The 12,960-nt window shown below is 43.2% G+C and overlaps 1 protein-coding gene across 1 annotated transcript in view; it reads right to left on the bottom strand.

Moving 5' to 3' along the window:
- The window catches only part of LOC146640658 (uncharacterized), a 55,095-nt gene extending 52,808 nt beyond the window's left edge, over nt 1-2,287 (bottom strand). The window contains exon 1 of the mRNA XM_085399962.1: nt 1,468-2,287. The gene's annotated coding sequence lies outside the window, so the exon portion shown is untranslated. The remainder of the gene's footprint in view (nt 1-1,467) is intronic.
- Between the last annotated feature and the right edge of the window lie 10,673 nt (nt 2,288-12,960).

Raw genomic sequence — 12,960 nt, 5'->3', positions numbered from 1 at the left:
TTCAGTAAACCTGCATGTTGTGTTCATAAAACACGATTGAAACATGTTCAGATGGAGTAAGTTGAGCTCCTGGAACATTTTAATCCTTCAATTGAAATTGAATGGGTCTACAACAACTACCATCCTCCTATCTCTATCCTGGTTGCAGCAGGGCTGGGAAATAACCCTGAAGTGATAGGTTACCAGGCAGGGTACACCCTGGACAGCTCACCAGTCTATCAGATAGAAACACACAGCCGTTTACATTCATGGATAATTTAGCCCAGGACCTTCTTACTGTGGAGCAACAGCACTAACCAGCATGCCAACAATGGAGGAAATACAGGAAAGCTATGATTTCCTGTATTTGAGGCAGAATTATTTTGTTCTTGCCCTTGACAGGTTAATCCACAATAAATAGCAACAGCATGCATGTGGTGTGTGTGTCGTTGTCTGCCTCTTATAACTCCAGTGATTTTCCTGTAGTTTGAAATCTTATGCGGTGTTGACACAATAATTTGTTGTAAACCAGGAAATTCCCAACTGTGGTAGAAAGCACAGCTTAGCCTTAGCAAATGTTCAAAGAAAAGTCGTCACTTCCTGATTTCTGCTTCACTGATAAATATTGTCACACTGGGGTTTTTGCAAATGATATCAGTGAGCACTGTGTGGCAGCTGGAGTCAGACAACTGAAGCTCCCACAATCAAGACCACAAACAGCTTTCAAAGGAGATTTGAAGCTTTTCTGGCAGCAAGCTTCATGCTTTATGGGACTGGAACTGGAACAGAAACTACCTGATCACCAATGGTGAGCTGGCATGGAATTATTTTTATGACATTTTATCAAAGTTATAAATAAGCATGCCCATTAACACATAGTGAGTGAGCATGTTGTCTTCCCACGCAGTGAACAGCGGACGCTAATGTTTTTGTCACTTTTTACAGAGTCAAACTCAAAGTAAGGTCAGTGCTTCCACGCTTTAAACGCTGCACGCTCACACTCTCTCCACACTCGATAGATTATCCATTGTTCATCTGCACACAGCTGCGGTTTTAGTAACGCAGTAACGCAGCGTGCTTACGGGAAAGTAACAGTAATCTAATTACCTTTTTTGCAATAGTAATCCCTCACTTTACTCGTTTCTTGAAAAAAGTAATCGGATTACTGCCCATCTCTGGTTGGAGCTGTGCACTTGTGGGTTCCACCTTGTGTACACGTTTATCTTTGCTGTGTGTACTTGTACCTCTGAGTGGAAGCTGAACTCTTGAGTTCGAGTATCGAAGCATCAGCTGTGACGTTAAAGTCCAAACAGCTCGTTCATTTGACGTGCAAATGAACGAAGGTAACGCCGTTTTCATGTGGATGTGTCACTGAGACACTTTCCACATCCACAGCTCACAAAATGGGAAAACTATAGAAGTATAACAATGAAGAAGTTACTATGTTACGGGTCCCAAGGATGAAGACCTCGATGACAAATATGTTACCTGTAAAAGCAGGTGAAGAGCAGAGTAAGGAAGACACGATGCGTCTCTGCTTTCCTCCAGAACGTGTCTGAGTCTGATTTATTTCACACAAATAAATGCTATAAAACACTAAACATGAGCTTTCAATATACTGTTCAGCTGGTTCCTCATTCACATCAATGACATTTACTTATTTCACAACATCAGTGAAATATACTCTTTTTAACTGGTTCAGTTTCTCAAGTTCACACTTCTTTCCATAACAGCTACATCCTTTTATCATATCAATAAACACATCACATTGTCTTCTGCAGTGTCTTACTGGCTAAACAGTTCTATTCAATAACAGCATTGGTAAATACATTACATTTGTTCCCTCCAGTAATTTACTGGCAAAATCACTATTTAGTGCATCATGAAACACAGCTTGTTGAATCAACCCATGAATGCCTCTGTTAGCTACACAGAGTTGCTCAGAGTGCTTGTGTTACACTAGCTAATCTACTCAGTCACTTTAACAGAACTATTAACATTCACATCTCACAGAACTGATTTGATTGGAGCATTACAACACGTTTGCACAGAGCATAGGAGCGCACTGACTCTGCTTCACGAGCGCTCCACCTAACGAGCGGGCTCGCGGTGCGGTCGCGCGGGACACTCCTCTGGTTTTCTCCCGTGTTTACATATAAATAACTTTGGCGGACCGCCTTAACTCTCCCATTCACATTAACGTGGGTAACCATGGTGACAATAAACAACATTTTCGGTGCGAGCACCGTGTACCGACCTGTAAAAGCAGGTGAAGAGCAGAGTAAGGAAGACACGATGCGTCTCTGCTTTCCTCCAGAACGTGTCTGAGGAAGCAGCGGAAGGTGGGCTCCACTTACTGCTCCCCGAAACCCCGGAGCAAGCACCAAAGTTCCGCCCTCACTGCTTTCTAACATAAAATGAATCCCTGTTACATGGATTTTCTATCCTCTTAAAGAAACTGAAAATAAATACATATAGCAATGAAAAATGTCCCGTTACATGAGTGTTTTACACAAAATAATATTCATGTGGTCATTCCCTCACAGGGGTGCCACAACTACACTGCTGTTTTGACAGAGACACAGTGTGTTTATCTAACTTGGCTGAAGCCAAAGTTCTCCAGACAAATTCAGTCTGTTTCTGCCAAGTGTGAACTCACTGGATGAGCGCCAGATACACAGAATCAAAAAGGGATAAATTACTTTTCTTATGTCATGTTCCCGTCACAAACTGGCTCAAGGAGAGGGGAAGCAGGAGTCCACAGATGAAATGTTCCTATAAATAAAGTGGAATTTATTCAAACTTTACCAAAACTTCAACACATCAAATACAAGCAGCTCAGCAGGGAGTGGATGTGTGTTGCATGTGCCAGGTGGATGCAGAGAGAGGCCAGGGCCACGTTCAAACCTGAACACGCTGCACAGTGTTTTGTTCCATTTGTTAGGGATGAATGAAATGCTTCCTTGAAAGGATGTGTGCAGTCACCAGTGGGCGTGGAAGCATGTGCGCCCTCATTTGGTGGGTGTGCAAGAAAAGTCATCCTGTCACACAGCAATGCCTACATAAATCACACCACTCTGCTTAAAATAATAATGTTTAGTGAAGCAGGTGAAGCAAAGGGCTGCTTTTAATAGGCTGGGAGACCCAGGTGTGCTGCTTTAGCTGCTGAGCCTCTTATGACAGAACAGCGGAGAGTGGTAAGAAGGGAGGAGGGGGTCTGGCTGTGTTTGTGAACGATAGATGGTGTAACTCTGGGCATTTCTCTATCAAAGAGACGCTACGCTGTAAGGACATTGAGCTGCTAGCGGTTAGCATGAGACCGTACTATCTACCACGAGAGTTTACACACGTGATTATGATAGCTGTGTATGTCCCGCCCTCTGCTAACGCTGCAGCAGCCTGTGAGGTCCTGCACACTGTAACCAGCAGACTCCAAACACAGCACCCTCAGGCCCTTTTCCTGATCTCTGGGGACTTTAAAGATGATGTAACCATTTAATTATGGTTACATAATTAATTATGTAATTAATTATGCAAAATGCAAAACGCTCAGCTGTGTCTCCAATCAAAGCTCTGTAACTTCAGAGGTGATGTTCATATGTTGACTAATGGTTTTCTTTCATTTTTGATGTACTGCAGAATATTTGTATAAAATCCAGGCAAGGAAAATCTCCTTCATGTGTTTCTGTGTTTTGTCTTCAGCTACGTTGACACAAAGGCCTCTGCTGTGACGCTCACACCTTTGATAAAGTCTGGAGAGTGTCAGCTTCCTGTTTATAGATACAAAAATATGTAATGTTGTGAACTCTGGCCGCAGCGGCGCAAGAAAAAGGAGAATTACGGGAAGCACTCACAACAGGTAAAATCAAAATAACAAAGTAAAGTAGGATAAAATAAAAACCAACAAAAGAACAACACAATATACTTCCCCGTACTGTTACTGCTAACCTCTGTTAACCTAGTAACTCTTACCTTCTAACTGACAGCTGGTCAATAAACGAGCTCCATAAACGCTCCATATTCACCTTTACATGGAATATAAAGGGAAAAGAAGAAACACAGTGCTGTGTCAGCGTTAGACATATAGATATATCCTTGCTTTTAATACATTTGAAGGTGGGTGGGAGAGGTGCTTCTCCGCGTAGTCTACGGTCTCTTTGGGATCGGTAAAGCTTTTCCTCACATCACCATGGGTCACTAACAGCTTTGCAGGGTATAGCAGTCTGTACCTGACGCCGGTCATCCCACGTAGTCTTCCTCTCATATTTGCAAATGCGGCTCTGCGTTTCCAACAGAGGGAGGGAAATCTGGGAGGATGTTTATTTTAAAAACCCTTATACATCAGGTTCTTGTTCTCTGCAGCTTTCAGCAGAATTTCCTCACCAATGTGGTAGTAGTGCAATCTCAAGATGATGGGCCGAGGAAGATGACTTTGTTTGGGACGCTGGCGATTCGCTCTATGTGCTCGATCGATGAGTGGCTTCTCCTCGAGAGATAGCGCCTCCGCCAACAGGTGTGAACCAACTCAGTCATCTTGGGTCCCTCTGTGCCTTCTGGTATTCCTGCAGTTCTTAAATTATTCCTCCTGGAGTGCCTCAAGAGCTCCACATCTCTCATCTAACTTCTTTACCTCCGCAGACAAACGCTCCACAGTGGCCTGGAGAGTGGCGATGGTGTCAGAGTGGTTCGAGCCACAGTCCTGCAGTTCAGTCAAAGTGTTATCATGCCTGGCCACGTCGCTTTTTATGTCCGAAATTGAGGGCTGGATGCTCTGGTTCAAGGATGATATCTCGCCTCCTATGGTGGTAGAAATCTCTAATATGCAAGTGTCCAGTGCTAGTTAGTTAGTTCTAGTGGTTAGTGGGGCTTTATTTGATGATTCTAGTGTGTGTTACATTGTTGTCATATTGTTGGGTCGCAGAGCTGTACAGTGTTACAGTTTCTGTAGAGTCTGGTATAAGGAACTCAGATCCCTCTGTGAATAATGTTCACTGAAACTGATCTGTAGTTAATGAACTAGTCAGGATTTACACTAGAGAATGTTTCTGCCATTACATGGCCTGTATTTGTAGAGCGCTTTACTCGTCCCTAAGGACCCCAAAGTGCTTTTTTGCCCAAGGACACAACGACCGAGACTGTCCAAGCCGGGGCTCGAACCGGCAACCTTCCGATTACAAGACGAGCTGCCAACTCTTGAGCCACGATCGGCCCACATATTGTTGTCTTTTGTTGCAGACACCAAGTGTTGAGATCCTGTCTCAACCTCCTACATTCTTCCAGCAGGTTACACATTATTTTTTGTATTTGGAATCAAATATATGTGTCAGTTGGGCCTAGTGCAGGGGTCAGCAACCTTTAACACCCAAAGAGCCTTTTGGACCCGGTTTCCACGCAAAGGGTCAGGGTTCGGGAAAACACTGGGAGCCGCAAATACTTTGTGACATCTAAAATGAAGATAACACTGTGTATATTGTTTTTACCTTTATGCTTTGTGTGAACAACTACAGTGTGTTGCTTATGAAATCCATGAAGTGCTACAGAGAAAATTACATTTGATTTATGTAATGAACACATTTTGAGCTCTTAAAGAAATATAACAAAGGAAAGCTGAGCTACAATGATCCATGTAGCAAACACAAACTGTTATATCGCCTTTGGGCTTTTGGAGCCTTGACCTGACTTTTAAAAAAAGCGCGTTCATGCAAACATCGTCGGGTCTGCCGTGATATGTTTACAACGGGACTTCTGCTCCTGAACCTCTGCGCACAGCGTCTGCAGGTAAGGTAACTTTATTTATACCCAAAGGCAAGGTAAATTTGCTTTACAGACAAATGACAGCATTTGACATCCCTTTAAAAACACACATACCTAGTAAATATATAAAGCTCACTGTGACACATACTTTAATATTTCGAATCAAAAACAGTTCTTATTTAATTCAGTGACAGCAACGGGGACAAAGCTGTTTTTATAACGCTTTGTCCTGCATCTCGGAAATAGAAACCTCCGTCCTGAGGGAAGAAGCTGAAATTCACCCCTTAGAGGATGGGAAGCATTTTTAAGGATTGATAAAGCCATCCTCTGTACCTGCTCAGAGTACAGGGAGGCTAAACAAGACTGTGGCTCACCTATCAGACGACTGGACCATCTCACTATCTGATTCAGAGAGTTTTTCTCTGTGACAGAGGTCTGACCGAACCATGCCACCAAACAAAAGGATAAAACAGACTCAATAAAAGAACGATAAAACAAAGTTAACATTTTTTGGTCAATGTGGAAATGAACAAGTTTCCTAAGGCAATAAAGGTGCTGGTGACCCTTTTTACAAACTGATTTGCAATTTTGATCAAAGTTCAGTTTTTCATTGATTATGGTCCCAAGATATTTATATGATTGTACTTGCTCTATTTTCTGACCTTTAATTAAAGTGACTCCGTGCCCATTTTGTTGTTTCCTAAAATTAACAACCATGTCTTTTGTTTTAAATATGTTCAGCTGGAGATAAGACTCCTCCCACCACTGAACAAAGTCATCAATGACTGGGCCGTGGTTAGTTTCACCCTCTTTCAGTAAGCTGACAATAACAGAGTCATCTGCATATTTAATAATGACCCTGTTTTCATGTCTGCCCTGACACATGTTTGTATAGAGAGTGAATAATAAGGGCGATAGGACGCAGCCTTGAGGAGAACCTGTGGAGGAGAACACTGGGTCAGACAGAACCCCATTTATTCTCACTCTTTGTGACCTGTCAGTTAGAAAATCTAAAATCCAGCCCAGCAGGTTTTTCCTGATTTCAAACTGCTCTAAAAGTCTTTTAATTAAAATATGGGGCTGTGTTGTATTAAAAGCCGAAGAAAAATCAATGAAAAGAAGTCTTGCAAAAGTCCCTTTACTCTGTACATGTTTAAGAATCAGATTTAGTAAAGTCAAACGTGCGTCCTCCACTCCTCTGTTGGGCCTGTATGCAAACTGCATTGGATCCAGCTGACCTTCAGTCTCTTCATAATCACATTTCTGATGATTTTTTCAAAGACTTTCATGACAACTGAAGTGAGGCAACAGGCCTGAAGTCGTTTAGATTTAGGGACAGGAACCACGACTGCTTCTTTGCAAAGAGAGGGCACATGTTGTGTTTGCAAGGATTTGTTAAAAATAACCTGAAATATAGGCCTGAGTTCATCAGCACAAGATTTAATTAGGCGGCCACTAATATTATCAGGACCTGGCTCTTGTTCACATTGACTGTATGAAAGGCCTTTTTAACATCGCTGAGTTCAATGATAAAGTGCTGAGTATCTCTCAGTTTCTGTTTCAGTTCCCAAATATCCTCGCTGAAATCAGAAGAACTAAAACGAGCATAAAACATGTTTAAAGCGTTTGAAAATCTCTGTCTGAATTAAAACATCTAAAATGACCTGACTGCTGCTCTGGGGATTTTGAAACCCTGCTATGGTTTTCATACAAGTCCAGGCAGACCCAAAAGTTTTTGCAGCAAATTTGCTTTCAAGAAGGTTTTTGTCTGTTTTGCTTTCAAGATCTCGATTTTCATTTCCTTGGTAGCTGTCTGAAAATCGGTAACAGCCCCTCTTTAAAGGCCTGTCTCTTTTTCCTTAAACAGGATTTGACACTTTTAGTGACCCATGGCTTATTGTTAGCGTAAATTTTAACGCGCTTACGGGGTATAATCATGTCTTTACAAAATACTGCACAGGAGCTAGTAACATCCACCAAAGCGTCGAGATCATCTCCACAAGACTGAAGACGGGGCTGTACGAAGTCACTTTATCTCTACAGACTGTAAGCTGTCGTCTGTGAGGCGTGAGCGTGTTTGTTTGAACACAGTTCACGGTGGAGAACAGCTGCTGACATAATGTGGATCTGAAGATCCATAACTGGCCTACCTGGGGCTGAAAGTCTCCATAAATGCAGGCGTTTCGGCGGCTACACCGGCTTCCACGAGTGTGACGCTTATTTTGAGAAAATAATAGAATATAAATGTATTTTTATATTTCAATATCACAATAATCTTCCAATGTAGAACTACAAGTTAAAAAAGAAGTAACATAAATCAAATCCACTTCAGCTAAATACTTCTCATTTATTTCCATCTTACATGCTGTGACTGCAGCCATTCCCACATCTCTGTGAATGGGACTCATGGACATGGATCAGTGGTTGTTGATCAATGGTCCTGAGAATCTGCATAATTAAGATGAAGGAACGGAGCTCCCAGCCCATCGTTCCTGCAGCTGCAGGTTTCAGTCTTTATGCAAATGTCCTGTTTGTAAGACTGAAACCTGCAGCTGAGACTGAAGACGTCACCTGATGATGACGACACGTTTCTCCCACAAAACGCTGCGTCCAGATGAACAGAAGCAACAGACTCACTTTCCTGGATGATTGAGATGCATCAAGACTTCATTGTGTGTTACTTCTCATTCAGCACAGACACATTATTCCTGTTAGGTCATGTCAGCTGTCACTCAGTACAAGCACAACTGTGAACAACACAAACTTCTCTTCAATGTGTCACAGAAACACTAAGTGTGAGAGCCTGTATGACACACAGGACAGACTGTAAGCTCTGCTGGCTGCACAGCACTTTGTAGCAGTTTTCCAACATGTCCTCCACCCGTGATGTCAGTGGTGGGACCCCAGTCACAGCACTCAGCACCACCTCCTTTAAATGGATTTTATAGCAGTTCCTCCCGTTACTCGGTGCAACGCTTCTTAAATGTGTTTTTGCAGGATAAAACACAGCAGGTGGTGTAGAGAGGACGTCAGCTGACGGAGCAGAGGGAGGCAGACTGTGGATAAATGACAGAGTGAGAGGAGAGCAACCATGACAGAAGCACAGGTGTGGCAGATAGAAGTGGCTTTATAGACACTTATTGTCAGTCCTCGTGCATGCTGTGGAAATAAGTGTCTGTGTCATGAGGTGACATGTGAGCTTATCTTTGGTCAATAAAGCTGAACGACCAGTTTTCACTTTGCTTGTTACGCTTGTTTAGTGACGTCTGGGTTTCTGTGGAGCCCGAATTTTGATGAGTTCTGGTGAAATCATCTGAGATCATCTGAGCATCGGTGAAGAGTCAGCAGAGAAAGTGTGGGACAGAAGTTTGCTTTGGACACATGGACTGAAATCAAAAAGTAACAAACAGGATTTCCAATGGACAGTATGGAGAAGTGAAAGTACACAAAGGCTGTGCTGGAACACGTGTGTTACACTTTTTGACAGCTGAGAACAAAACACAATATTTTGCATCATCTCTGCAGTGTCTCTTCTTTCCTCTGCTGTTGTGCTTTTAGCTCCAAACTGTTTCAAATGGTTTGTCAGCAAGCTGACCTCTGACCTCTGCAGTACTAACTCCTGACCCGTACAAAGAGCGGGCGTTTCTGACCTTTGACCTGCAGCTGTATGTCTCTCAGTCTCAGTTCTTCTCTCCGTCACTGATGGAGCAGGTGTAGTTGCTGCTGACAGTCAGTCGTTTGTTTTCTCAGAGTGAGGCTGAAGTCTGAACTGTTCAGAGCATCAGGTCTCATCAACGTGCGCTGCTGTAACGCCGCTTTGTCCTCTGAGATCACCAGGTATGAAACCTGAGTGCTGACAGAGCAGCATGTTCCCCCTCATTCACCTCCACCACCACAGCCAAGGCATGCTGGGAAACTGAGGACACACAGACGGAGAACTGAAGTGTCTGCTGTGTGTTCATCTCAGAGTCCTCACAGGTGACACATTAGCTCCAGAACACCAAGCCAGGTGTTTGAAGCCTGACAGGGATTCTTCCCATCCAGAGGGAGGATTTAGCTGCACAACAATGAACATTAGTGTGTAGTTTAGAAACACAGACTGTGCCTGCACTGCATCTAGTGAAGAAAAGTGTTACTGCCAGAGAACGAGGCTCCTTTAAAGCAGCTGATATTAAGGTTGAAAAATCAACAATAAGCTGATGTAATCAACGTTTCACAAAATGGTCAGCAGCTAAAATCTGGAGCCGTTCTTTGGTGGTAATTAACAGTTTGTTCTTGTTAGCTAATTATGTAATTAAAGGTAGCAGCAGAAGCCTTGTGTTGAAAGCCCATTCACTCACACATTCACACAGTATGTGTGTGTCTGTGTTACACTGTGGACATCCCTTCTGTTGGAGCGCCATCTTGTGGCAGGTTTAAGAAATGTTCTTCTTGTAAATCCAAACTGATGCACCTCCATAGCAGACTGTGGAGGCTTTCAGTGACATGAAGACTTGATTTATACTGTCATATTCTCCTGTTACACAAAGCACAGCACGCTGAACATGGATGAACTGAAACTCCCAGCATCTGACTGAGGAAAAGCACAAATCATTCTCACACTGACTCCTGCTTGATTTTAGATTTGCTTTCAAATCCTCACACTTTCATATGAAGCACTAAATGGGCTCCAGACTGTTTATCTCAGCTTCCTGTCAAACACACTGCTGCTCACACCGAGGCTCAGTTTACTCCTCCAGCCTGGCTTAACCTGCTGTCTGTTAAAAACAGTCCCACACTCCTCTGTTTAATCCTTCTGATCAGACTCTTTGATTTTGTATTGTTTTTACCTGAAGTTGTGTTTTTGACATGGTTCTGTCTGTGAAATAAAGCTCACACACACACTGCTACAGTCCTTCATACACTTAGAAACGAAGCTGCTCCTTTCCTCAGTGCTGACACATAAAGAAGAGTTGGTTTTATATCCAACACGTCTCTGTTCCAGAAAACAGCTTCAGCAGCCTCTGAGTCTGAACTTGGAGTTGGTTATAAGCCACAGGCCTGTGTGCACAGCAATGAGGAAATATAATGCAGTAAGTGAAACATGGATGTGTGGAACAGATTATCCCAAAGGTTGATTCTGTTCATCTGGACGTTCTCAGTGAAACATTTGGTCTCTCGGTCAGGTGACTCCTTTAGTCTCAGCTGACTGCAGCTTTCCAAACCTTTGTCACTGGATCACTCACTTCATCTCCAACGTGTCCCTGACACAGACAGCTGGAGCCGTTACAGCAAAATCATTGATCATCGTTTTTAGAACATTAGCTGGTGTTGGTGGGCAGGCTAGCAGTGCTAATTGTTAGCACTAGTTCTGCTGCTCTCCCTTTGTCTCTGTTATTGTTGGTCTTTAGTGAACAATAGAAAGTGTCTTCATGAGACTGTTGCCTAATGTTCAAATGTAGATAACACCACCTGCACCAACCTGTTACACAGCACAACCCTCTGGTGTAGCTTTGGCTGGAGCACATATTGGCAGCTCCAGTGACATCACCACTCCATGGTGACATCATCTCTACAGACTGTGGCTGTTACATATCCTCACCTGGTAATAATAAGACTGTCCTCAGCTGCACACAGCTCCAAGATGAACAAACTGAAGTAAATACAAATTAGAGTTACCATAGATTGAAATCTTGTAATCAGAGCTAATTCTTAGTGAAACTCTCACAACATCATATCATGATCCTGGGTTAGTGTCTCGGTCTCAGATCACAACATCAGCACAGGCTTGGCTTGGGTGAGGTATTGAGTGGTTCTTGTCCATGACAGCTGCAGGTACAGTGCCATCAGCCATGCTGCACCACATGTCTGCCCAGGAACATTAGTGTGGCTGAGTCTCATGTAAACATTGTGCTAAAGTGGTGGGAAAGTGGCTGCAAGCTGGCTGCACTGTGTCCAATACTCTCAGTATGATATCCACAAACCTCTGAGTGTCACAGAGTGGGCCTGTGCTCAGCTCACTGTGCCCCATTCAATTCTACTTGCATAGTTTTACAAGTAAAATTAAAAGTTGCTCAATGATAAGTTATTGTAGTAACAACTAAGTCCATGGTTATTATTTGTTAATAGTAGCTTAAAGCTTCTGCACCAATCATGGAGCAGCAGGTTTAGAGCATGTGGATCTACAAAAGTAAGTCCCAGTAAGATGGGCTGAGCCTTACATACTAGAAGAAACATGTCATTCCCAGCAGATGAAGCGCCCTTTAAAGCAGGATCTCACTTTAAACCTAAAGAACTTGCTATGAGCATGCAGTGCATTCATGGTTATTATTCATACGATTGTGGGGAGCTAATAAAGTGCAACTATCACATTACATTTTATTATTAAATTGTTGTTAACAATCCCTTCACTTCTGCTTATCTAATTCATGGTTGCAGGATGGCTGACAGCTTCCATTAGGCAGGAGGTAATGTCCATTCTGGCCACAGTGCAACCCACAATGTGTAACTGACACTATTATATTGCATTATGTCACATTGTTACATCTTTTTAATAAATGATGACAGTCAGCTGAATTTGCTGCCCCCTTGGTGGAGGACATCAGGATCAGCAGCTGCTGCTCCATCACAAACACCACAGAAGAAGAACAACACTGGATCAGATTATCTGGACGTGTTTGACAGGGACAGTGTTCATGTTCATGGACATCAGGACAAAAACAGACGATGGAAACCTGCCAGATTTGAGCTAAACTGCTCGTTTCCATGTGTAGTCCCTGGGAGGTCACATGACCAACAAAGACACACAAGCTGTGTCCCAAAACGTCGGCTGCATCCTCCGGAGGCCGCATTTGAAGGCCGATGACGTCACAGCCAGGCGACGAAGGCTGTCCCGATTCCTCGACTCCTTCAAATGCGTCCTTCATTCCCCCGAGTTTGAAGGATGGGTCGGGTGTGTCCTTCGTGGCCCACCATATCCCAGAATTCATAGCGCGGCCCAGCCAAATTTCAGCTGCCAACAATGGCGGCCGCTACTAAGTTTTAAAATTTAACGAGGGAGCACTACTTACTTACAATGAATTCCTTACACTATATAATTTTCCCGTCAGTGTTGGGGAATTCTCAATGGTGCTTGGTGCCATACCCTCAGGGACTTTAATGTTATATAAAAACACTGACAGCTCAATATCTGCCTCAGTCACTCTCCCTGATCCAGCTGAGTCAGCAGTGGGAAAAATCTGCTTTTCA

Source organism: Rhamphochromis longiceps, unplaced genomic scaffold (genome assembly GCF_057381845.1).
Source record: "Rhamphochromis longiceps isolate RC_006_pf unplaced genomic scaffold, R_longiceps_female_GT1.1 unmapped_scaffold_4, whole genome shotgun sequence".
NCBI lineage: Eukaryota > Metazoa > Chordata > Actinopteri > Cichliformes > Cichlidae > Rhamphochromis > Rhamphochromis longiceps.
The sequence above is the reverse complement of the archived record's forward strand: the minus strand, read 5'-3'. Positions and strand labels throughout refer to the sequence as shown.